This window comes from Anopheles gambiae, chromosome 2, assembly GCF_943734735.2.
Source record: "Anopheles gambiae chromosome 2, idAnoGambNW_F1_1, whole genome shotgun sequence".
Classification (NCBI taxonomy): domain Eukaryota; kingdom Metazoa; phylum Arthropoda; class Insecta; order Diptera; family Culicidae; genus Anopheles; species Anopheles gambiae.
In genome coordinates this window covers 14,130,656-14,158,057 of record NC_064601.1, presented here as the reverse complement: position 1 = coordinate 14,158,057, position 27,402 = coordinate 14,130,656, and the positions used below count along the sequence as shown (strand labels likewise).

Below are 27,402 nucleotides of genomic sequence, written 5' to 3'. Positions count from 1 at the left end.
GGAGGGGGGGGGGGCGTAAAATCACATGCTTGGACAGTCGATAAAAAAGGGCGACAGGAAATGCCCGCCAGGCTGGAACGTTTCTAACACTCCAAGTAGCATTAATGATGCGCAGAAGCGAAACGCAAAATCGCACGTAAAAGATACACACAAATATAAAGTAGAACGGGGAAAACAAAATACATTGAAAACTCATTTTCGGTTCCGAACTTCGTCGCTGGAGAAGAAACAAAAAAGCCCACTAAACCCCGCAAGAACCGGCAGAAAGCATTTTTGCTGGTCCGCCTGCGAAGAATGAATCCAATTAATACATCACCGATTTAGCGGCCGGGGATTTTGCTGATTGGGCTGCATTATCGAGAGTAAGGGGATGATTTTTTTGTATTGGTTACTTTCGTTTGTTTGCCTGTGTGTGTGCGTGTTTTGTGGCGAGCATTTCGAGCAGGTTGTGTCCCGATCGTGACGATTTTTTGCTCTCTGTGCGAGTGCAGGCTTCTTTGGATGTTGGTTGAGATTGATTGGATCACGCACGCAGGACTCGTGTTCTCGGTATTGGCGAAATCTTTCAGCTGCGATATTGTCGACGATTAGGTGTGTGTGTGTGTGTGTGTGTGTGGCTCCAGAAGATTTTGATGCTTTCAAAACAATTGATGTTTTACAGGGTTTCCCACGATTTATTGGTTGGTTCCCACGATTTATTGGTGCGTTCCCACGATTTTTTGGTCATTTCCCATAATTTTTTGGTAGCAACCCACGATTTATTGGTCGGTTCCCAAATATTATTGGTCGGTTCCCAAATATTATTGGTCGTTTCCCAAATATTATTGGTCGGTATTATATTATATTATATTTGGGAACCGACCAATAATATTTGGGAAACGACCAATAATATTTGGGAACCGACCAATAATATTTGGGAACCGACCAATAAATCGTGGGTTGCTACCAAAAAATTATGGGAAATGACCAAAAAATCGTGGGAACGCACCAATAAATCGTGGGAACCAACCAATAAATCGTGGGAAACCCTGTATTACAATTTATGTATTAGGCGGTACTTTAGTAAAGAGTTTATAAAGAGAGCTTGGTTCTCGAAAATGTGTTTTCCATTGAACAAAACTTGTTTTAACACAGAACTAAGCTAATACATTAAACATTCCATTCCCTACAACACCAAAACAGTTCCGTTAAAAATTTCACATTCCAATGTGTTTGCGTTTAGCAGCAACGAAAGAACACCCACATCAGCCGTCCCGTTGAGACGCAAACGCATGAGAGAAAAAAAAAAACGCAACCAAAATCATTTCAAACACTGACAAGCCAAAAGACACATAAAGCGAACAGGAACGGCTTCTGCTTCTCAGGCCTCACATTACGACCCTAGCGGGCGTGGGCGTAATTGTTCCAACAAGACCCCCTGCCCCCACGTAGGGCTGCTGGATTGGGACGTTGGATCATGTCACTGAATGCCTTCAATGCCGCCGAGTTTACCCTTCGATCTGGCGCGTTTCGTTGTTTGGTTCTGTTTTGGTCGCGTCTACACCGTAGATCATCAATCATCGACAGCAACACCGGTTTGCAGTGATCGCGATGATCGCGGAATTTGCTTTGTGTTTGTGTGTGTGTTTTTTTTTTTGTGTACGAATAAGGTGCCCGCAGGTGGTCAGCAATGTGAAGGGGAAGATTTTGTTTTTGTGGCAAAAGAATATGGTACGCGTGGGAATTATTGTGTCGTGGTGGTGCGCGTGTATGATTTCCACTGCTCCTCGACGCCATTGTACGTGATGTGGAAGTGATAGACGCCGCTTTAATATAGTTTTTGTTTCCACTCTGACGGAAAGTTAGACCGAGAAACGCGTCAAACGTCAGGTGAAGCACCATCGAACGCAAGGAAGGAAAACTAACCTTTTTTTAGCCATTGAAGTTGTCATTTGCAAACAAAATCGTTGCCCGCTTAAATGTTAATAGCGCTGGTAATAAATGCAACCGTTTAGTGTCGTTCTGTGCACGGGTGCGGGTCAACTCTATCCTTTCTCCATCCAACCTTCCCCCTCACAATCGTTTGAAGTTCTTTACGAGAACGATTAATTACCGGGGGCTCCTTCTCGGTGGGGCTCCCGGCGTTGTTGTGCTGCTGGGAGTAAAATTTAGCTTCATTTTTCATCACCAAATTTAAGCATAATGTGTCGAGCTAAGAGTGCGGAATCCGAGATGGGTGGATGGGTGTTTGTTGACCGTTTGTTAGAAAACGACCAACTTTTACGCTGTCATTTTTTCCCCGCTAGTTTTTTTTTGTCCATCCTCATCATTAACCGGACGGGCTGCAGTCCCTCGACACGTACCCCCGCTTTGAGCCCCCCCCAGAAACATTGCGCCGTACGTCATCCGGCGCTCTCCGGTCCGCTGTCCCGCAATCGTTTGCTCCCCCAGGCCCAACACCGAACCCCTGGCCTGGTGAATATTTTCTTTTCGCCCACCGGTTCCATTCCATAGCAAACATGTTGTGCCGCCGCAGCAACGACCCGACGAGCGCGTTTGCTTCGCGCTGCGGTTTTATTACTCCGCGTGTCGCAACTGTGTTTTGTTTTGCTCGGCCTCGGCTGAACGGCTGGATGGTTACGGTTACAATAATTACTCTTCAAACTGTCCGAGGACGCCAACGGTTTTGCGTCGGGATGAATGAAACCGTGTACCCCGGGCAGCGCGTGATCGTCGGATGGAACGGAAATGGAGTCGTCATCGCAGCAGGGGGTGTGTGTAGGTAGTTCTGTAGAAAAGCAATACTGCCGCACCTTCCGCACACTCCCCGCACCGCCACACTAATGATGATGTCCGTTTGCCCGCGCACGGTGCTGTGGCCTTCCTTTCCATTTTCCGCTTGGGACGGCACGGTGCGGTGAACGCACGATGATGATTGATTGGAGAATTGCGAAAGATAAATTACTTATAGCGGTGATCGATGTCTCGAAATTCGGTCGCGGAAATCGTTTTGTGAAGTGAAGAAGTTTGCTTAATTCGGAGAAGCTCGCGAAGATAACCGGGCGGAATGGTTGGCGTTAGTCCTGTAGTGACTTCGGGGTTTCGATTGATTGATGAAGTGGTTCGCGTATTTGCAGCCGCGGTGGGGAAGAGATGGTGGAAACGATGTTGCGGGCGGGATGATTTGAAACTTTATTTTCGAATCGAAGAAACGTGTTTCGGTATTGTTTGATTAAATGCGCCCGTTTCGCGAAAGGGTTCTTCGCGAGCGATAAGATGCACAGGAAGAGAGTGGGCGGTTGAGAGTGTTTCGTTCTCTTGAATCATACACCGGATCGAAAGGTGCCTTTTGGAGTGTTGTTGTGTTAAAATTTACGATGATTTCATCGACACGAAACAGTGAGAAGCGAGAAAAAGGGTTGCATACCGCGTGAAAAGGGATGAATGCTATGTTGCTTGCATAATTTAAGGCGCATAATCATTCAACAAACACTATTTGGACTCTGGTCAATGCTACTCATTGGGATTTAATGTCTTTAAACCTCGAAGTTTATTTTTTCTTAAATTTATTCAGAAAGAATCGTTCAACACATTCAAGGATCGAACATTTAGAATTAAATTTCAACAAGTCCATGCCCAACAAAATCGACAAATCCAATCACCCAAAAGCCGTATGCAACATCGGGTGTGGCTTTCTATTTGCTCGTTACGGTTCATTAAGGATAAGTTAATTTATACCGCAGCAATGGGTGGAGCCAGCCGCGTACACTGCACATAAAATCAACCGTACCAAAAATCCCGCTGGACACACACACACCCAGGTCGTTTTCGGCAAATAATCATAATATAAAGCTAATCCCAAAGTCTCGCGCCAAAAATCCCACGGCTTCAGAGCTGGCGAATGGATGGCGCGGATTTGTGTGGCGGCCAGCCTCATGAGTGGGTTTTGCGGTATGTGGCTGTACTGAATGCACCCGATCCCTTTTTTCCACGAGCGTGTGGCTGTGTGTGTGTTTAATGCAGGGACGGTTACCAACGGTGGCGCAAGGATTATATTGAAATCCGGCTCCCTTACTGCTGATGTTGGAATGAGTTTATAAGCCCTTTTCCCGTTCTTCAACCGCACATGAAAGCTCGTGGATTGTGATGATGAGCATCGCGACGAAAACTGAAAGCACGAAACCGTATCACCACCAGCTTCGATGGAGTTCTTTTACAAATTGAAAGCTTCCTGGAAGAGTCTAATTCTCGGTGATGAAAGTAAATGCTTAAAATATGATTGCATTGGCACATGCTCACCAATTCATCAATAACAGATCGTTACAGGCAATCATGCACTGAGCCATGGACCGCGTTGCCTCGACAACCTAGCTGGGAATATCTCGTGCCAGAATCAATGGATCTATGCATGAGCGTGTCCCTCGTGAGTCTGGTGCTGATGAGCGTTGTCTGGGTCTTTTTGCCATTTACTGCGACCATGGGGTGTGATAAATAAATCATAAAATTGGATAATGTCTCGACGAGCCGAGCAACTGTACGCTAGGGCAGCTGCAGGACTCGTGGAGCCGACCTGTTGTCCGGAGGGACCATATGCCGTCGTGCTGAATGGATGGATTTTACTAATAGATTTTATCTATTATTATGATCCATTTCGAACCGCACGTGCAGGGATGGGAGGCTCTTCCCTCGAGGATTCGGTAAATATGTGTGAAGTTGCTAATGGAAATGTGGTTTTGTGCCGCGGAAATTCATAAATAAACGAGAGAGAAAGAGAGAAAAAGGGATAAAGGTGTAGAGTGAAAGGGATAGTCATGATAATTTTAAGGTAAGAAACCTTAAATTAACTCCTCATTCAGCGGAAGACTCTCTCTTTCCTCGAATAGTTGACAAAGGCAGCCGTAAAAAACTAATTAGAAGATGAATAACCTCATCAAGATGCATTTCCATCACACGCACTGCCCTTTCATGTTTTGCATACGCTTTTGTACAATCTCAGCCTTTCCGGTAAGCAGCAATAAAGGACATTCCTTTTATGTAAAAACACACGGCCTGTGCCTAGTGCTGTGGTTTGTTGTGAACCAACGCAAATCCATTCCAGCGGGAATACAAGCTTTACAGTGTCTCTCGTGCGTAACCGTTGCCATCGTGACCAGGTTAGTCCGGTTGCGAGAAAACATCGCTGGCGGGTGCGGAAACCTATCCAGAAGTCGGGCAAGCAACCTCGGGCACGGTAGTTAGGAGCGTTCATAATTAATTACATTTACATAATATTCCATACCGCCTGCCGTTTGTCTTTTTCCGCTGTCCATCTCACTGTGATGTATGGGTGTGCTAGTGTTTTCCCTTACTCATTGCGTGTATTTAGATGTGTGTGTCTATGTGTTTTGAAGCATCTTTTACATGGACCCCGAAGGAACTACCGAGCGCGGTCGTGTGTCGCTGGCGTCGAGTGTCATGCTGCTGAGGCGTTGTGATTTTTCCTCCGCAAATACGGCCAAACGGAGCCGTGTCACCCTCGTCAAACGCGTTGCTAATGGAAACCCCACGGGCAAATGCGTACTGCTTTCTTCCAGCCCGCTTGGCCTGTGTTGCGTCTGTGTTAGCAATTTTCTTCTTTTTTTTGGTCCTATTTAAGCATCTATTCTACGTATCATCCTGTTTTTGTGTGTGATGTTTTTGCAGGTAAGAGAGCAAGTGTCCTGGAAGGTTTGGAGAGCACACACCTTCCGGGTGCGAGTGAGCGATAGATATTCGAGAAAAAAAACAGTTGAACCGTATTTCTTTTTCGCAAACCATCAACCTCTCCCGCCCGTGCGCCCCCCCCCCCCCCACCAAAGAGAAGAAGGCTCGAGGGTTTTGCGATACTTCCGTGCGGATACTGTCAGCTGCGGGAAATGAGGGAAAATTTAATTTTCGTTTTGAAACGTTTCCCTGCGCTCGCGGGAAATGGGGAGAATGGTGGGGAAATTCGAGGAAACGAAATATTGTGCGGTGAACAGGTCGGTGCTTGATGCTGGAATATCGCTGCCGGCTTGCTAAGCTGGCGGACAGTAATTACGAAATTGAAGAAGCGCCAGCGCGGCCGTTTCTTTGTAAGTAGCGGGCGCGTTTCTTGGGAATGGAAAGGGAAGAAAAAGAAGATGAGAAAAATTGGTATGATCAGCTTTAAGCAGGCTTTACGGAGTTGTAATGCTGTTTGGAAGCGTTGAATGGAGTAATAGGGCACGTGTAGAAGCAGATGAAACGCAGCATTTGAAGGTTAATGGTTAGTTGAAATTAATGTTTATGGTACTATTTTCGCTAGAAGCGCAATGCAATGCGTCTTTTGTGGTCATGTATCGGGTGTAGAGCTGTGTATTCATTCATACTTTACTGTACACAATAAAAAGCTTCAACCATTTTTGCTAATAAAAGTTCTCCTTTACTCTTTCTTTTCAGAAATAATACTCCTAAAAGATATCAGCAATCATCGCATGACTAAGAAGAGCTCTAAAGCATGCAGCAGTCGTAAACGAAACGGTTAATATTACAATCCATGGGCTCTTAGCGCTGTGTTGTGTGATAGTGATAAGTGTTAGGGACAGTTAAATTGCTCGCCAAAATATGTAAACGGACAGCTCAAGAATCTATAACGGCGAGTGTTTGTGATGACAGTGTTAGCCTAATTCATAAACTCTGCTTAACCATGTTCTAATATTCTCTTTCAGCATCCTTCCCGGCCATGTAGTGTAGTGTACAGTGAAATCGCTCCAAAAAAAACTGCAAAAATGTAACCGTTCGTGTGTAACGATTTGGCCGTTAGCAGTGTACAGCAGATGCATTCACAGTGTGAAGTGAAGTGTTGCGTTGCAACGAACTGTGCCACCAATAGTGCAGCCAGCACGGCAGTAGTAGTACGTCGGTGAAGCGGAAGTGGCATGAGGCACTAGCAGTAGCATCAATAGTATTAGTAGTGTAATACATCGCTCAACTAATCTTCTACCCAGTGAAGTGAATTTCGAAGGTTGTGCACACTCTAATGTTAATGTTTTCACTATCGTGTACCGTGTATCTGTGGTTGTGCGTTAATTCTGTCTATTGTTTTCGGTTGATGTTGATGAAGTGTCCGCCGATAGTGTTGCAGTAGTGTCGCTAGTAGTACGTGCAGTGAGCTGGTGCTACCGCTGTAACGCGCGTACGAATGGATGTTATCGATAATAAGATATTTTCTATCACCTGTTTATACAACGCATTATACATCTCTCGCTCACTCTCGCTCTCTACATGCATACGGACAAGCCGTAGCGTGTGTAAACAAAAGAAAAAAAAAACCCTGTGTTGTGTATAGTAAAACTGTGGTAGCGCTTGGCGTCTATTTTGTCAAGGACATTCACGTGTGTGTGTGTGTGTACAAAAATTAAACCCAAAAGCCCCCCTGCCGAAAACTGGACGGGCTGGAGTGTAGATCGAAATCGCGAAACCTCGTACGGTTGTGAGCCAGTAACAGTTGGCCGGCAGGCCAAAGGCAGCAGTAGTGCTCGGCGCCCCTGGGGCGAATCCTCGGTCGCTGCTCGTGGTCTTCCCGCGGTCAGACACTTCCCGAGCGGTGTAGGCTGTACAATCAATTGGTGTACAGTGTAGCAAGCAAGCTAAACAAAACAGATAACCAATAACCGTCCTCTTTAAAGTGTAAGTGTAAGCAAGTAACGCGTTGTCCCGTTTGCGCGGGGCAGAGCAGCGAGTTGGTCTCGTTCTTTTTAACTCATCAGCTCATCCATCTCTTTCACGGTGCCGGGCGGTGCGTTACCGTAACGCTGGCGCGCACTGTTACTGTTTTGTAGTTCAACTTAATACGTGTAATATTAACCCACGAGCGAGTGATTGGTACGATAATCAGCGAAGGAAGGGAGTCAGCAGGAAGTCACCAACACTCTGCATTCCGCTTGAAACGTGTGTGCCAAAAAAAAAAAAAAAACCCAACAATAATCCACCGAACTGCAACGAGCGATACAACAGTAGAGTGCAAAAAGGGCAACGAATCGAAGAGGCCACGCTCAACGAAGGCAACTGACAGGCGGCTGTCATTTAGCGTGCAACTCGGTACGAATAGTAGTTAGGTCGGTTTACCGCAAGAGGGCCACATGCGTAGTAGTGTCGGTGGCCGGTTTACGCGCTGTAACCGTTTAATTTCCGGTGCGGCGGAACAAAAACACACAAATCCATGCAACAGTTTGCATGGGTAGGTGGGTAAAGCCTAATTTTCGTTTGCCAGCGCGGTAAGCCCGGTGGGTTGTGACTATGTAAAAATCAACGAGTGTTACTAGTGCTAATGCCGGTACGCATCCTGGCAAGCGGTGATAATGATGGTACGGCTCGTTTGGCGTGATTGTGGAACTGTAGCACCACCGGAAGGACCGGCAACGCGATGGTACTGAAGAAAAATGGCTTCCTTAAGCACCGAACGGCGCTGGTCGTTGGCACCGGTGATCGAAGCAACCGGTGAATCGGCAAAGGATTCTGTTGTTTAACGTGGTTGTGAGCAGGGTGCGTGTGTGTGAGTGAGTGTGGAAGGAATGTCAAAAGTGCGTGCGTACCGGTGTGTACGAAGTTGGGAGTTTTACCGTGCCCGGTGCGCTGATGGTGCCGTTGCTTTCTGGTAATTGCACCGCACGAGCAAAAACTTCCCACCCTCCGCACCGCCTACGACTGGCAGTGGCAGTGGAACACCCCGCACGCGATAACGATTGCGATAAATGAGCTTTGCGAACGATTGTGACTGCGTGGCGTGCGTGTGCGATTGCGATTCGTGGTGAGGCAGAAGGACGCCGAAGGTGAGCTGAAGCGACCGTGTGTTAGTGAGCATGCCTGAATATGTGTTTGTGTGTAAGCAAAAGGTGTTGGGCTGAAAGAATTTGCAACAACGGGAATCCCCTTTAAGCACCACGAGGGCCAAGCAAAGTCGGGGAAGGCGCATGTGGAAAAGTTATTTCACGCGCATTTGGAAAATCCACAGCAGCGGCCCAAACGGAACGCGGATCAATTGTGCCAACCGATTGCCTGTGAGAGTGTGTGTGTGTCTGTGTGTGTGTGTGTGTTTAGCTGGCAACGGGCCTCTGCTTGTGCGTGTGTGTGCGCGTACGTGGATGTGTTACGGAGTTCGTGCCTGTCCTGAAGGAGGAACCGTCCGGCGCGTGTGTTAAGGTAAGTGAAGGGGGAAGTTTTCTCTTTTTCCTCGCTCCTTCTCGTACGCTTCAATACGCGAGGCGATGATTGCTTTTTATTAATTTATGTAGTGTCGGTCATGGAAAACGATGCCTTATGGGACGGGTGGATGCGGTGTGTGTGTTCTGTGCGGGCACCACAACAACGAGGCTATGATGATCCTGCGCCCTACTGGGAACGGGGAACGAAAGTGGGTTATTAATGAAATTTTTCTCACTCGCTCCATGCTGCCCTCGCTGTTGCTCTTACTTTATGCGCTGTTGTGTGCAATGTTTGTATAGCAATTTAAGAAAGGTTTATCAAACTTACTGGCATTACGCTGTTGGGTGATTTGATCGTTAGTGCATGGCTGTGAGTGCGGTGCAATTTTTGGTTCGTTTGTATTAATGTTGCTTTTAGATAGAGACTTCACTGATGTGAGTTAGTTTACTAAATGGAAAATATAGTTAATATGGCCTCTACAATAAATTTGAATACACATTTGTTTGTTTGTATATTTATTTGTATATTCTTGTCCACCGCGTTCGGTTCAACAAGAGATAGATATAAAATACAATGATGGGGTCCTTGCCGTTTTAAGTCCGTAGGCTGAAATTTCAGCCTGTCAGCTGTTGCATTGTTGCCTGTCTGTTGTTGCATGCATTGTATAGTAGTTTTCGAGCAGCTATCTAAGTAGGTATAATATACAGGTGGGCTTATCCCAAGGTGTATCAATTTAGAAGGCTGATTTTTATCGCTTCTTTTTATGAATGAAGATTTTAAGAGAATTTGAAAATGAAGATTTTAGTTTTTTAAATTAACTGTTACATCTTAATTAGGCCATACGGCCCGTTGAAGATTAATAAATAATAATAATAATAAGAGTGTTTTGAGTATTTGTCAAGCCTCCAGAAAGCTTGTTCGAACAAAAGTTTTCACCCATCCTGTCAAGAAGTGATATTCAAATTTGGTTTAAAAAACCAGCTATGAGACCACCTGGACTACATACACTTTGATTCTAGATTCCACCACGTGATCTCTTTAATGCACCTTGGGGTAAATGTAAACAACACCGTGTTTTCGAGCAGCTACTCGAATCTAATTCTAGTTTTGAGGCTAGAATACTCTAGACTGAAAATTGCAGGCTAGTTTTTTGTATGGTTTTGTATGGAGTGTTTGCGTTTGCAGTCATTTTTCAGTTTTGCATTTTTCCGACCATTTTCTAGGCTTTCTAAACATCCCAGAACTGTTTGGCCATGTTAGAAGTCGTAAAGTGTGTCTAGTCATATATTTTTTGGAACTTTTTCAATTCGTTTTATCCAGCAATCTGCATCAGGACACCACACTACAGAAAAGAACTCGAATGTAGAACGAACGTGACTGACAAATATCGCCTCAAACGGCTAAATGATACTACAACACAATTTTGGACACAAATGACTGAGTAGTTACTAGTACACCAGTTTGAAAACAAGTCCAAAGGGTGTTACAGTTCTCGAAGACAATCTTTTTCGCATTGTTTTTGCAAGATCATGTACTTAAGACGGTAAAAGTAATATTCATACCAACCTCAAAACGTCATCTTCTGCGACGTCTTTATACCTTTAAGGGAAGTTTCGTTCGGAATGATTGCCTTTGATAACGAACATGGCAACGAAAGCAACGAAATAACGCAAAGCTGTATCTATAATGTACTACGTGGAAATCTGCTCCCAGGTTCGCAGGTAAAAGAGATGTTCACTGCTACCACTGCTGGCAACCGTCGCGGGCGCAGGCTGTTGTACCACATATATATCATACATGTAAGATCGTGCGTAAGATGGCAGAGGAAGCTCAGAAACTCGGAAACATTCCCGTGGTGCCGTTCCGTGACACAATGTTCCTCCAGATTGCACACGCACAATTCACGTACGCGGCAGCAGATCTCTGGGTCACACATACACACACTCACACACAGTGAAAACATACACATACGCAATATTTATGTAAACGGGGTCGTAATTTATGTTAGCTGGGCAAAATTTACGGCCCACCTTGCCCTTTTACATCCAATAAAGATGTTTCGGTTGTCTTACGGTTTTACGCGTCTAAACAGCCAACAAGAACAACACACACCCTCATGCGCGCGTCTAAGAACAAACACCGACCAAAACTAAACTCCTCGTGATGGTATCTCCGGCCCGTAAGTGAGGTTGGAACGAAATCATTGACAATTTTATGTAGCAGAAGGCAAACAAAAACACACACAAAAAAGAAAACAAAACTGCAACAAAAATAAGTTATGGAAACGCGTTTTATGTCGCAATCCGGCACGCCGCGTCCAGCGAATGGGGCGACACAGCGTCGTAGCTCGGAGCATTTGGAGGCAGGTGTAAAATATGTGTGACCGGTGTCGAAATAATAATGCAAAAGCTTACAGCCGTATGATGCCACACCGGCACCATTTCTCCCCTTCTCTCTCTCTCTCTCTCTCTCTCTCACTCTCTCTCTCTCTCTATTTGATGGTGTAAAATTTATCGTTCACCAGACCGTGCCAGTGGACGTGACAATGTATGTACCAAGGTTGCCCAAAGTTTGTCGCTTTGTTTTTCGTGCCATTCCGAGGGTGGTTTTTGTTTTATTGATGACGAACCTTTTGTCTTTGGTCGAATTGTTTGCCAACGGGGTCGTAAAAAATCGGGTCACCCGTCTTCAAGATATCGACACATCTTGTTTGTATGTGTGTGATTTTCTTGTGCCCATCGCCAGGGCCCTCACCACGTTTCGGTGGAACCGTATTATTTGCCAACTTTCCCACAGCGAAGTGTTTCCGCCCAGCGAGACGAGAGCTAGCCCGAGGGCAACGTCAGAGAGTACAGCCGAGAATAATTAAAATTATAGCGAAGATAATTCGCCATTCGGTTTCATTGCGAGTTGGCGCACACATTCCGAGTGCTGCTCCTGCCCACCTCGCGGCCACTGCAGTCCGCCAAAAAGGGGGTAACGCGGCCGAAAATAGACGCCATCTTCAAGAGACGAATTTATGTCCATTCGGCTGCGACTGCTGGTGGCGATTGTGTTTTCTCGGAATTTAGAGGAATGATGGAGGTAATTTTAACTCTCGTTACTGCACGGTTTCGGTACCAATCGCGACGCAATGAGGGGGAGGGGGTGGGAGTAGGTGGTGGCTGTACTGGCGGGGGGATTGTTGAGAGGTGGTGGTCGCAATTGGGTATTGGTGTAGGGTATTAGATATAACGATGAGGAGTGTCTTACTGTGTCTTGCGGCTCGGCATGACGAGTCACTGAAGATGCAATTGTGGTGTGTTTTTATTACCTCATTTGATGATGCTCGTTTCGGTACAGCTGTGTGACTGTGTGTGTGTTTTTATCTGCCTGAGCTCATGCGATAAGAGGAGCAAAAGATGGTTAATACGAATATGTGCTGATTTATGATCTATTTACGTTGTGATTTCACTTCTTGTTTATCAGACTTGTTTGTAATGCTGTAATTGGAATTAATATCTTTATACAATTGAAAGTTTCTGAATACATAATAAATTTCAGAAAATATTAAAGAAATATGGAATCAATTGAACTTCCCAAAAGAAAAAAAAAAAGATAATTTTTGGGCTAAAGTGGTAAAAACGTGAAGCAAGGTTTACAAGATTATTATTTGTAATCAATTGTCGATGTGCTGCAATACAGCTACTTTCGCAAGATGTAGAATCAATTTCCCTTCCTCCATTCTAGTCGGGCACACACACACACACACACACACACATTGCTAACATGGCAAACATGAGCCTCACAGCCCTTTTCCCTAGTGCCGAACCCCTTGAAGAAGGGTTCTGTGGTGTGCCGACGAACGAGCAAGAACAAAACGTCGTTTGGGTGATTGTTATTCAGCACAACGACGTAATGGAACATGTGGGTTCCCACTAGCACAGTGGAATTCCTCGACCGCCTTTTGGGCCTCTTTTCCACGCGCCCAGGCATCGAAGACATCAAAGGCGCGCACGGTGCAAAATAATGGTGTCGAAAACTTCTCCAATCCATTTATCCACCATCGGCAACGCGTGTGCTTTGGAATACCGGTTGTGTGTGTGTGTGTGTGTGTACTGTTGCTGCTGTGCTTGGAGCGTGTGTAGTGGAAAACCACTTGAAACATGGTTGTTCTTGTGCTTGTTTTTTTTTTGTTGCTCCGTTCCCTTTTATTTTACGCGAAAAATACAACGCCTCTCCAGTGGCATCGACATTCGACATTTGAGTGGAAAACGTTCGCGAAAGGGCGTCTGTTGTTGTTGCCGCCATCGTTTGGTGGAACCGAGGGGCCACACGCATCCAACGCCACCTGCTTCTTCAATGGCATGAGGTGGGCAAAAATGGTTCTTGTTTTCACTTGTTACCCTGCCATTGTGTGTGTGTGTGTGTGTGTTGGCCCAGAATGTATATTGGTTGTGGGGCGTGTCGAGTCAAACAATCATGTCGCTCCGTGGCTCGTGTACATTTGCTGTTGTGTCGAGTGTCAAGGGGCTTTTCACAAACGCCTTCCCGGCCACTAACACGGCTGTGGCGTTGTGAACAGTGCTCCCCAAAAGTGGCCCGAATATTTCTACCAACAAGTTGCCTGATTCATGCAGCTCGTTCGAGAGGGGTTAACAGTAAGGAGGGCACAAACTCCCGGCCAGCCCGTCTGTCATCCAGGCCCATCAGCATCGTGCAGCAAAAAGGACCTCTTATCGCCTCTTGCTCGACGCGGTCCACTTGGGCCCCGGGCGTCGAGAAAGGGGCTCTTCTGTTAATTATTCTTAATTTCTTATGATAATTTCTTCATCTGCTTATTTTGGAAATGAAATGATTTTTTTTTGATTCACCCTTTTCTATTGCGTTCGTTTGCGCAATCTGCACTGACGCAAACAGAGAGTAGGAAAGGGAGAAACGAAACGAAACGGTGTGCTGATGGAGTTTTCCACGAAACGGCAAGGGTATGCAAACATAATCCTGCTCGAGTGAAGTGACTGACGTTCGGGGAAAAGGAACCAAGCTGCCTGCAACTGCCGAGGTGGGTGGTTGATGGCGTCGCTGCTGCTTGTGCAGATTGCTACGTTTGAAGACGATAGTGCCCGGTGTCGGGTGAAGCGTAAAAATACATTTTGAATGAGAAAATATTTGCGCAAGATAACTTAGTACGAAAGGCGCTCGATTCGTGCGATGGAGCGCCATAATGAAAGTAATGGCAGTGAAGCATAAATCAAAGAGCTTATGCTCATGTTAAAACATGGTTTTGTGTTCCTGGTTTTGGTGCAAAGCGTTGAAAACCCTTCCCGGTAGTAAATTTGTAGAATTTTCATATGGTTGCTGCAATTGTGTAATGGCAACTTTAACCTCTGTACCTTCATTTTCAACTATTTTAAACACAATCGCTTCGAGCGGGAAGTTGTTGAAGTTTAAATTATTATGCAACACATTCGATAACGTTCAACCCGTGGTAGCCCCTGCCCGTCGTCGGTGGAACGAAACTTTGCCAAACTGTTTCACCATTTTCTCTTTGCAACTTCTTCCACCGTCATCTGGCAAACCTTTTGCCCTCTGTAGGGACGCAGTCCTTTGTGTGCCGCAACACGAGTGGTCGATCAAAAGGCTACCACTGTCTCCATCCCATTGCTAGTATCTGCGTTGTTTGATAACCATTCTGGGAAGGGTATTCCCAGTACGTGTCACCTTGCTGGACGTAAAGCCGGCCCTGCTCGCCAACTGTCAAGAGGTAGTCAAGTGTGTGTGTGTGTGTGTGTGTGTGTGTGTGTGTGTGTGTGTGTGTGTGTGTGTGTGTGTGTGTGTGTGTGTGTGTGTGTGTGTGTGTGTGTGTGTGTGTGTGTGTGTCTATGGTCCAAAGGATGGGATGTTTAGACGTTAGATTTCCTAATTAGTGGCTTGTGAAGGAGTGCTCCGGAGGGTGCACCCAGGCAGCACAGGGAGCAGCAGCAGCACTCGAAAGGAAACTTTTACATCCGTTTGCTTACGGTAGCAGCCCAAGCAGCCCGAAAGGACCAATGCCAATGCCACTAACGCCAAAGGCAGGAAGCGAAGTGAAACGATGTTCGTTAGGTGGAAATTAAAAAGGAAGTAAGGATGGTGTGCTCCTTCCTTGTGGTACTTCCATCGCCGTACTTTGTCCTTCGTTTGAAGCACTTGCACACTATTACTATACACACACACACACACACACACACACACACACACACACACACACACACACACACACACACACACACACACACACACACACACACACACACACACACACACACACACACACACACACACACACACACACACACACACACACACACACACATTCAGCGATTCGTACGATAGTAATGAATATCTTTGGAGCTAGCAACATTTCAAGACGCACCGCCGCTCCGTTCGTTCCATCTGGGGCACTTTGATCGTAAACAGCATAAACAAATGCCACCCGAGACGCTTTGCCCGCTTGCGCTCGGAGTGGTCGAAAACTTTCGCTCGGACGGTGCCCTTAGCCTTTTAGTTGCTCCAATCGCCAAAGCGTCTCGTAAACTACCGGAACAAACTTTCATCGACCGAGATGCACTCCGAAGATATTGGTCGCTTGTTTCTTGGGTAGAGTTTTGTGGGTTTGTTAAAGTTTCCCGTTTCGGGGTGTTTTTTTTTCAACACCAAGGATACTGCCAATATGATGGTTTCACATGTGATGCAATCTAATACACTCTCTTTTTCGCACACACACACATGCACGCCGAAACGTGCACACTTCTTGAAAAGGGAGTTTGATTTTCGGCGAAAGTTTTACGACACTTTTTACGACTGCATTTATGGTGCATCGTTTTTGGACATGTGTCCGGCACAAATGAAGTGTTCAGCTAATATTGTCCCTAGCATCGGGTTGTTTTTCTCTTCCTTTTGCCAGCTTTTCTAGCGTAGTGTTGGGGCTGTTACTGGCAAGCAGTGTAATCAGTCGGGTGTGTTTTACTTTCTAAACTGCAGTTGTTTTTACGACGGCATCCATCGACTACCGAAGCGTGGCAGACTCGTGCAACAGCGATAAACTCCTGTAATATTTTATCGAAAGAAATGTTAACGATGGCGATCAATTGATTTGGTTACTGGTGATTTCTTGTGCAATAAACTTTAGCATTTTTAATGCAATAGTTGTTTTTACTGAATCAACAAGCACTTTACCTAAATCACTTTATAAATATTGCATTTAAATGTTGGTTTTTCTTATACTTAACTGTTTGTTTATTGGGAAGTGTTTAAATTACTATTAAAGCTCGTCAGCTTGAATGCACATTTCATGTAAAAGCAGTACCTACCAAGACAAGCAAGCGGGCAGATGTGTACACAGAAAAAAACTTGAAAAGAAGTAATTAAAAGCAAAACAAACCCTCTCCAGGAGTGATAACAACGCAAGGCAAAGAAGGAAAACCGTTTCAAAAAGCATACAAAAACCCGGGCAGCATAACAGAAACCCTCGTTGCAGCCAATGATGAAAAAACAGAGACAAGAAACAAAGGTAAGTTAACGAAGCACTGGTGGAAAAGTTGACTTTCATTCCACCGTCGGTCCTGTTTTTCCCCCTTCCGTAGCGCCCCATAAGCCAGGCGATTACAAAGCGAAAGGTCCACTTAAGAAGATTTTGTTTTATTTTTGCTTCCCGGCCCGGCCTTTCAACTGCCGCTGGCCTGCCTGCCTGCCTGCTTGCACACTGTCTGCCGACGAAGCGGCAAAGTTATTTGCCTTCCACCTTCCAGACACCCTTGAGGTCGGAAGACCCGTTTCCCAGGGTCCCTGGCTGCACCCGCTTGCACCCCGGAGGTTGTTGAGAGTTGAGAAAACAAGTGATAGAAGCCGCCAACAAAACACGTTCCAGCAGCAGCACCAGCAGCACCAGCGGCAGCATCATTTTGGGGATTGTGAAAATGAAGAAATGAAAATGACCAAGGTATCGCAGGTTGACAAGTGGATGGTACTTCTTTTTTGCAGGGCAAATGTTTATCGGCTTTCTTATGCACACACACACACACACATAAAGACAAACAGCGTTCACTGTTCACTCTGTCCAACGCTCAGCCAAGACAGCTTGACTGCTGGACCTCCTCTGGGCCATCTTTTCTACTCCGTTCGTCGGCCGGCAGTGCGAAAAGGTCTCCGCTGCCAACTGAAATGCTAAGTTCAAAGAACTTAACTTTTTGCTACTCAAAGGAACAGAAACAAAGCAAGAAAGAAATTGCCCTGCCCTCCCCTTCCTCTGCCCAGCCAACGCAACAGTGCGCACACGTTGGGAGGGTGGGAAGACGAATACGAAACTACGAAAATGCCACCGGTCGGGTGGAATTCAACTAAAATGTAACATAATTAAATTTTTATCATTAAATTACGCCTTGCGTCTGCTGCGGGTGAATCTGCTTTCGCTGCCGCTGGGTGCTTCATTTTACTCTTCATTTGTGTTTTTTTTTTGCTCGAGGTTCGTTTAGTGCGCTTGATGGTTGCTTCGGTTGCTCGGTTTTGCGCTTCACTCACTCGCTAGCTACCAGTGGGCTGCTTATGAAGCGGGGAGCGGGGTGCGACATTTTGCGAGATTGGTCGTCTCGAGATAGGGGACTTACTCTCGGCGAGCTGGGAGCGTCGCGAGACAAAACCTTTCCCCGCTGAGGCAGGTTTGCTTTCACCTTGGGTGCGCCGCTCGCATCAGGTTTGAGTTCGCCGGGCCGAACGGCTCGGTGCAACCATGCGGTAGTTTTCCTCATCAGCGTGGAAAATCTGACCGATTCATCGCAGGAAAGCATCCGTGGCGTGGCCGCTCGCAAGCGTTTGGAAGTGGCGTTTTGGCCTGGGGACTTGGGGGCCGCTGCGTGGACCTATCCATCCATCTATCCACGGGTGACCGAAAGACACACGCTGCTGCAATAGCGTGAAAGCGTCGCCAAAACGAGCACCGACTGACACTGGCAGGTGTGCCCGAACGCGCACACCGATTCGTTCTCGACCGAGAAAAGCGTTCGAGTGAACGAGTCATTTGAGCGAAATCACATTACAAGCGCGAACGGGCACGGTTGAGAAGGGGGGGACAGCGATGGTTGAGACGGTGGTGATGGTCGTTTGATACAGTGTTGATATAGGCGTTTTGGCACCGTGTGTTGTCGGTGTCGGAAAGGCGGCACCGGCAACAAACCCCATTACGGCAGCAGGTGAGCAGGGATTAGGAATTATTTTGGACTCCATTTCGTCCGTCGCAAATTTATCGTATTAATCTACGTCTGCGCTGTGTTGTTGTGGGTTTTTTTGTTGCCTCCGCCCAAGCTTGTTGATGATGGAATGGAAACGGTTGCTTCAGAACATTAGCAAAATTAATGGAACGGGAATGGCGGCCTGTGTGCCGCTGTAGCGAGGAATGTGTCGTTTTTGTTGTTGTTTTAGAACAAATGGGTCGTTTGTTTCCATCGCGACACAACAGGGAAACTATCAAGGGCAGTTGGAAGTATTTTTAAAACTCGTTAATAGTTAACTGCCTTGGGCATGGTGGCCGATCCGACAGCTTGATCGGTCAAGAATGGAGACGCCCGGTCATGGAGACGCCCGGTCATGGAGACGCCCGGTCATGGAGACGCCTGGTTATGGAGACGCGCGGTCGTGGAGCTGCCTGGTCATTTACACATTTCGGGTTTAGCAAAATCGTCGAAACAAAGTTGAAGCGGTAAAAGGTGTCTTAAATTTGTCTCAAGCCGAAAACCATTCCTGTCTTTTGTTGTTTCAATCATAAATCATCTCATAATGTTTGTCCACGGCGGAGGCGCTGGATGTATGGCAATGTTCAACAGCGTGGCTTCTCTATGCGCGCGCGCGCGGTCCATCAACAAATATGACACAACGCTCTGTTCGTATTGTGAGAAAACATTGAAACCATCCCAAAACAAACACTCGGCACGGTTCAGTTCAACGTACCAATTTGGGCACCGGTCCAAAGGTTTCCCTCACACAGTGCACGGCGCGGGTGAGTCGCGAGGTCCTTGTTGGCAATAGTATCATATTTCGGTGCTATATCAAGGTCTTGAGGCAACTTGTTTTCTGTAACAAACATCTAGAAGGATAAGTAAGTGAGGATTTAGATACTCGTTCGGTTCAGTAGGCAATGGCTTGAATGAGACGGTTTGATTTGACGGCATAGAACGTCTTAAGTTTCATCCAAATCGTGTCCTCTTGTTGTTGTGATTGAATATTAGGTCACAATGGGAAGAAGGTGTTCAAAAATAAGAGTAGTGGGAAATAATAAACATTCAACACATACAACGTGGAACGTGTCAGGAAAAATGAAAAGTGTAAAATCTACAACAACATCTTGAAAGAAGCTTTTATTCGGGATCAAGAATCAAAGAACGCTTGGGGCGATCAACACCTTACCCGGCTGGTCGCGCTCTCACCAGCATCACCTTCGCTCCACTCACCTTGGGGCGCCAGAATTGTCAAGCTCATCTGGCCCTCTCCCGGAATAGTTTATTCCGCGCGTCCCCGGAAACGATGGGCGGGGGTGAAAGGAATCGAATAAATTGAAAATTCAGCGAATCGACAATGGTAACCGGGAAATGGTCGTGCCCCACCTTCTTCTTCACGGCCCGAAGCAAGGTTTGGAGACGTCGGGTGGAGAAAGCAATCGAGGCGTTTCCATTTTGGCACATTGTTTTTCGCCGTTTCGGGCCAAATCCCCAGCAGCGTCGTCGTCGTTGATCGGTTTCGAGTCTTGGAGAAATCCTTCGCCACTCAAGTGCTGTGAACGGTGGTTGGGAGGGGAGAGGTGAGGCGTGTTGGGTTTAGGGATTCGATTCCATGTTGCCATTGGGGCTGTCGTTCGGTTTCGCCCAATGCCGGTCGACACAGGATGACGGGGCAGACAAAAGCAATCGGCAAAACGGAATTTCGGACCGTGCCCCAGAAAAGGTTCTTCATTTGTACGTTTCTGGTTGCCTTCAATCATCGTCATCGTGCTCACCTGTTACCAGCGCTGGGAGGGTGGGTCGGGTTTCTCCCTTTCCATCGAATGCTGGAAGGAACGTTCTTGTCAGGGTTCTAGGATTTTCCTCTCCTTTTCTTGCTTGCTCTAATAGTAAAGGGAAAATTTAAGAGTTTCCTTCGAATGGCCAAAACTAACACTCTCGCAGCCCACTTGCAGGCTCACACATGCCCTTCGTCCAGGTGCCCTTTCGGTCGCTCCCGGTGGACATACACATTCGGATTCATTCGATTTTTCTCCCTCCACTTCCGACCCACTTTTTTTTTTGGCTGATAGGTTTCCATAGCTTTACCAAATGGATTGACAATGTGCAACGGGAGGAGGTGAAAAAAGCAGTGTACGACGCGAAGGTGAACACTCCTACACACTCTATACCACCTGGCACACCTGGAGAAGGGAGACGGTCCAAGAACTGTAGGGAAAAGCAAAATATATAGAAAATCGAAATCCAGCAGGAAAGTGAAGGTGATTCTTCAATTTTACTCTTGAATAGAAACGATAATGAATATCGAATAAATTGCTTTTTCTTTTTCGATGCTCTCTCTCTTTTTCTCTCTTTCACACATACACACACACATACAATTGAAGAAAAATCCGTGTTCGGCGTAACAAGCAGTTCGTTTGTGGCGACGTTCGGAATTTTCTACACGTTGGCTCTTTCCCTCGCTACACGAGGCCCGTTTCCTCACAGCTCACAGCGCCAACCAACGGATGATTTTCGCCATTTTAACGCTCACCAGCCCGCCAGTGTCCGATGTCAGTGCCAATGTCGCTGCGATTGGGTTTTTGGGCCCCTCAATGTAAGCATCCGGATGGTTCTTCCGGCTTGAAGCTGGAGACGTACATGACGCCGAACCTTCGCAATCAAACCAGGTCGCCGGTGAGCATGATTTATTTCGCACCGCTCGCTCACTCAATCTGGCTGCTGCAGAGCAAGAAAAAATCGCCAATTCATCGTACAGCGGCAGTGCGGCTTTAACAAAAGGTTTTTGGGCCACGCAACTGCGCGCTTTGCCGGAAGCTGTCTGAAGCCGAACGTCGTCGATTCTCGTAGCGTGATGGATGGGAAGTCATAGGTTGGTGTTATTTTTTGTCTGGTCGATTCAGCACCACTACTTATTTATTCATAGTCACGTACCAGCGGCTGTCTTGGCGTGTGTTGCCCGATGGTTCAGATTTTTCCTTTTGCTTCCCTTTGTTTGCCCCCCCTTGGAACTCGATCGAATTGGCAGTCAGTTCAATTTCGCTTGATTTGCGCTAACTCAGTTCCATCTCCTTCGGTCTCATCGGGGCAGAAAATAATTCACTTTTTTTCAAATTTCCTTTTCTTTGTCTCTGCTTTCCGCGCTTGCTCTCTCACACACACACACACTCGGTGTATTTGTGCTCGTGACACGTGTTTGCGTGCGGAGTAGCACTTTCCTCCGGTAGCACTAATCTGCTCCTAATCTTATGTTCGAGCGGACCCGCGCGTGCAAATAGAAACGGGGCCCGTTACGGCAGAGAAAATACACATCACCGAGAACCGATCATAATGGTACCGGGGAAGTGGGGCGTAACCGGGGGGGGGGGGGGGGGCCTGCTTGTGGCCAGAAAACAGTGTCGCTTCATTTGGCAGCGAGGTCGCTAAATTGATTGGGGTCGATTAAATGCTATTTGTCTCGGTATCGCCCCGCTGGAGGCTGCAGATGATAGCCGCGCTTCGTCCAGCGAGCGTACAGTTTTACGACAGCACCACGCCGATACCGTTAAGCGCAAAACCCGCGGCTGGGATTTTATGGTCCTTCGGTATTCCTGGCCGGAATGCTATGACCAGTGGGGTTGAGTGGAAAAGAATGTATAGAAAAGGGAGGAAAAAGAGGAAGTAAAAAAAAACTGATCCATTTTATTATATCCCTGATTTATCCTCGATTTTCCACCCATACCTTACTCCGGCATCGCTTAGAAGATGCTGAAGCATTTGATTAGAGGGTGTGTGGACAAAAGCGTGTTCGCTGTTAATTACTTTGTAGAACAAAGTCTTCAGACATTGCCTCCACCGTCACCGGGCACCCAAACCAAATCCTCTACATTCGACCGGCTCGCGCCGGCACGCCTGGATGCCAATCAGTGGCGCGCCGACTGCTGACAAGCCAGTGAAAAACTTCTGCCCCTTTTCCGCCAACTCAGCCTCATCCTTTCCCGCTTCCGTTTCCACTTTGGACCGCTGTTCCGGTGCAAAGTTGTTCACTCTTTTTTTTTTACTCACGCTCTTTGTTCTGCTTCTATCTGGTTAGTTCACTTGGTCCATCAGCTTACCAATTAAAAGTTTTTAAGTGCGGGGCCCTGTCGTCGGCAACAGTGAAGTGGCTAGCTAACATAATTTTGGTGCCTGTTGGTATTTTGTCGTTTTTTTTTTAAATTTTCAAACTTGTTTAGAATTTTTCATAAATCGGAGGCTGAGCACTGGAGGATTGGGCTTGAGCGGGTTTTGTGCGGTGGTTACTGACGAAGAGTTGCTGCTAACAATCCATCGCTAGACATCCCGCGTGCGAGATCAAAGGATAATGAGCACGGACTAGCTGATCAGGGATATATATATATCTCTCTCTCTCTCTCTCTCTCTCTCTCTCTCTCTCTCATACGCTCTCGCTCGTGTTTGGCGCTGCAGAGGGTGAAAGTTTTGCGCGTTTCAAAACCCTTGACAACTTCAGGACAGGCCTGGAATGGATGAGCTTCTTGTTGATTGGGATCTCGTTTGATCATTCGATTAGATGGTATTTAATTTGAGTTAAAGTGTTGGCATCGAGATTGTCAATTTTCGTTTCACGGTTCAAACATTTTGAACGATTGAGCTATTCATTATCTTTAGCTGAAGTTGCTTTTCCCTACAGTGTCGTATTTTCATGCTTTTTATACTTAAATTAATATCTGCTTTACACCTTTTTAAAAAACCATGTTCATTCTGTGCATTGTTTTTCATCCAGCGTTGTTGATAGGTGCAAAAGAAAGCTCTTATGTAACACTTCATTCATGCACAACAACACCCACACAATGCACATGGAAAAGAAACATCTCATTGCCAGCAGATATTTACACTACAACATGAGCTCGTGTGCGTGTGTATGTGTTTATGTTGATCTCTTTGCATTTTCTCTTACTTATAATTACCGCCCTGCCCGTGTTGGTGCTGGTTTCGTGTGTTTCTTTGTTCCTTTCCAAGTAGAACGTTTGTCGCTTTACGCTCGTAAGATAAGTCGCAGTCTAGGGCGGCTTGCTCTGTAGCCGATGCTATTAGAACTGTTCCCGAGCAAAAGCGCCGCCACCATGTGCCGGCCGTGCCAGGAAGATGAGCTACGCAAAGGTTAAATAGCACTTGAAGCGAACACCGACACGCGGTCGGTTGGAAACGGAGCGTCACACCAGCCCGCGATTCCGGTTCGAAGGACCAAATGAGGCGAGCAAGCATTGGGCAAACAAAAGCCTGGGCACCGTGTTGTGCGCCTTTTCGCAGAACGACCCCAGGACAGTGGTGTGCAAATACGACGGGGCGAGGCTTTTGGTTCGCTCTTCCTCTCGGGCTCGTGCTGCTCGGCAAACCGGCCAGCGTTTGTGTGGGGGGAGGGGGTGTGCAACAAGAAGGGGAGGAGTTACGGTTATCAATTTGGTAAAATGCCGCTCACCTGCGTGCTGTCTGGGTAAGACGTTTCTCGGTGCGAGGCCCGAGCACTGTCGGTTGTGCAAAATCTTGTTGTTAAGGACGCACCTGATGAACTGACAGGTGCTTCTGGGTACCGTGGTGGGTTTTAGTGGGCGAGTGGGCGCACCGAATGCCCACCGGCAAGCGTGGTGTTGATGGGGGAGATAATTAAATTAAATTTCTCAACAACCAGCAATAGCGACTACACAAACACCGAGCAGCAACAAACACACAACCGCTTGCGGGAGGTGAAATGAGCTGGCGAAAGTCCAGCGACGACGGGTAGATCCGACGATCCGAGTGTTTGTGCTTTCATTGAGCGACTGGTTGGCATTGTGGTGGCACAGCAACAAAAAAAAGAAGGACAAAACAATGTGCTGCACCGGACAGATAACGGCTTCATTTAATCAAACGGTGCGGTGTTAGCACGATTGGCAACATTTCAAACCTACGCTCTCGGCCGGCCACGGTTTTGGGTTTTGTTGGCATTCGGTGAGTGGGATTGTTTAAATGAATGGGTGAAAATGAGACCGATTCCCAGCTGTGCCTGGTGTATTTGCACGAAAGAATTTATGATAAATGATTGCTTAATTTAAGATTGATAGCATTTTCGAAGGTGATTGGTAGGAACCCCCGCATATGCTAACTGAAATGAATATTATGATGGTAGATCTGAGAGTTTTTTGTTTCATTACGTCGTGTGTTTTTGTGTATCAAACGCTCAATTCGCTGCCAAATAGCAAGCACCCTCTACTGTGTGTTCTTAAAAATGGTTTAATTTACGCTGAACTTTGCCAGGCACGGCGGGTGTTAGACTTTTCCTTTTCGCTAAGACATTTTTAAGCCTTCGCTGGGCTGGAAGCGCTTGTAGCTCAAGATAACTTTCCATTGCAACATTTGCTGTTGAGGATTAGCTGCGAATGTGGTGTGTGTGTGTAAAAGATAACAGCAAAATTGCAAAAGTACAAATGGATTTAAAAACACGAATTAGAATTTTGTGTGTGTCTGCGCGCTCCACATGCGTGTTGCTTTCGAGAGAATTACAATGCATTGGAATGGAATTTGGAAAATGGAAAACAATTGCCGGCAGCAAATGGATCATTCCTGAGGCGAACGCAAATGGAACTTTCCAACCCCGTAGCTTCAAACGGAATAATTTAACAGAATGTTTTGAAGAGATAACACGAATGTTTTAGGCCGAAAGAGCAGCACCAATGCTCTGCCGAGCGTACACGCGTGATGTTTAATGTCAAAAGGGCTTAAACGTTAATCCATAGGGCAAGTGTTCTCGGCGTGTACGTGGAAAAAGGCGCTGCGTATGTTTTGCAAGCAACTTTGGATCATCCAGACAAAATCATCATCCAGAACCAGGTTGTGTTCCGTGTTGATTGTTTATGCTGTGTACTTTTGTACGTTATTCGCCATTTTAACTGCTCCAATTTAAACCAGATCCACAGACAGTCGAATAACAAAAAGCACTTCCTTTTGCTGCAATTAATAATCGCTTGCACTGGTCTTAATTAATGGTACGTACAATTTTACACATGTTCACCTGCGGGCACACGGGCGATGGAAACATTGTTCATCGCTCTGTCTGACTCGTAAACCCCACACCGATCAACAGATTCATCACTGTCGCGCACTCGCCCCAGTCGGTCGGTTGCATCTCTTCCGCATTCTACCCTGCACGAGCGTAATGTAAAACTCCTCTGCACGCATCCACAACACACACACACTCACACACTCTTGCCAGACACTCTATTTACGCCTAACAAGCGCGCACGGGAGCGTCGAAACGCAGAAGACGACAAACCGAGCAAAATAAACGATGTCGCACCGAAGTCACCTTTGTGTGCACCGAATGCACACCGCTGCACTCTGCAAACGCCGGAGCATTTCGTGCATAGTACACACATTCCCCACATTCGCCACTTAAAGCAGACGGGCTGAACAGCAATGGTAGAGCGGGCGGTGTCGTACCGCAAGGGTCGGAAAAGTCGCAACACAAGCGCGCACTCGCTTCTTGTTTTACTAATTTGCCCGAATAGCTCACCTTTGCGTATTTCGGCTATCGTCTGTCGGCAAGTATATGTGTGTGAGCGTGTGTGTGTGTGTGATTTAAAGACGAATTTTAATTAGATGTTGGATGTTTTCGCCACACCATTTGCTCCGCTACACCTCCCCCTGGTTCAGCCATGCTGCGTGAGCGCATAGAAACTTAGCGCAAACTTCGAGTAAATGCTGATGTATTTTTTCTTTCTTCTCAGCTTCGCTCCGGTGACACAGTGGCGGTGTGATTTTGTGCCTGGAGTGTGTACCAGTGTACTGTGCACTCGCCTTTTTTAATTCGCACTCATGGTGCGTTAAGAAAAAAAAAAACAAAACCCCAAGCCCCAAGATACACCGACAGAACGGGAAACGCAAAAGTGAATAATGAAGGCGTGTTATTCAAAAATTAAAATACGAAAAAGCAATCTTCTCCCCGGCACGGCAAGCGGATGGGGAGTTGCCATGGCTTATCGCATGGCTTTGGCTCCGGAAGCAGTGCTGCAGGATAACAATGCACAATCTGGCACCATCGAGGGTGGGAGTGTGAATGTTTTTTTTTTTATTTTTTTTTTGTGGTTGTCTTTGCACAATGATAGTGAAAAGAAGCAGCGCATCCCTTTTCTCAGAACACTCGGCTGTGGCTCACTCCCAACGAGACAATAGACGGCCAGTGGGCGAGAAAGTTGGTCCATGGGGCCGGCCGCGTCCAAGCGCCTTGGTGACGTGGCGAGCGGGATGGGACTGAAATTCCCGTTTTCCCTTTTCTGCCTTCTCACACTGTCTCTCTATCTCGTTCTCGCCCATCGTATCCAAGGAGAAAATCGCACGGGAAAGATTAAATATTCACTCGTGGTGGCGGTTATAAAATTGTATAATTAGCTTTGTTTTGCAACAGAATGTGACTGCACGGCGGGGTATCAGTGGTGTGCGCAGGGGTGTGTCTCTTGTGATATGCCGTTTTATGTGTGTGTGTGTGTGTGTGTGTGTGTGTGTGTGTGTGTGTGTGTGTGTTTGTATGTCCACTTCTAGTACTAGTAAAACGCAGAAAGCACATCCAACTCGCTAAAGGCAACGAGGTTTTATCCCTTCCGAAGCGGCTAGCCCTTGTGCTCGCTACTCCACTATGCTTGCCGGTTGCATAGTTGCATAGTTTAGACGACGGCCGTCCAGCAATGGGAACAGTCCCCATGGGAATGGTCGTTAAGGGCGGACGGTTGAATGCAATTGTTTTACCATCCAAATGTGCAGCTAGATGCGTTTCCGGGGCAAAGAACGATTGTGCGCTTCCGTCTTTTCCCCATTCTTTTGCTCGGTCCCACAGGGCGCGTCCCGGTGCGCATTGTTTCAAATTCAAATGTCCTGTCCATTTGGTCGCACCGCCTGTTCGCACAGGAAACGGTATGAACTAGGTTCGAAAGTCGAGTAGTGGAATAGAGTATGTACGCGTGTGGCTTTAGTGATTTGAATAAACGTGCTTTCGTGCGTCTTG

The 27,402-nt window shown here is 46.7% G+C and overlaps 1 protein-coding gene across 6 annotated transcripts in view; it reads left to right on the top strand.

The window, feature by feature from the left end:
- The window catches only part of LOC3290546 (serine-rich adhesin for platelets), a 158,076-nt gene that overhangs the window by 6,330 nt on the left and 124,344 nt on the right, over window positions 1-27,402 (top strand). For 4 of the 6 annotated variants that reach the window (XM_061647792.1, XM_061647793.1, XM_061647794.1 and 1 more), the window contains exon 2: window positions 6,687-9,159. The gene's annotated coding sequence lies outside the window, so the exon portion shown is untranslated. Of the gene's footprint in view, window positions 1-6,417; window positions 6,499-6,686; window positions 9,160-27,402 lie in introns of all 6 variants that reach the window. The other 2 variants (XM_061647790.1, XM_061647791.1) reach the window with 1 other exon arrangement.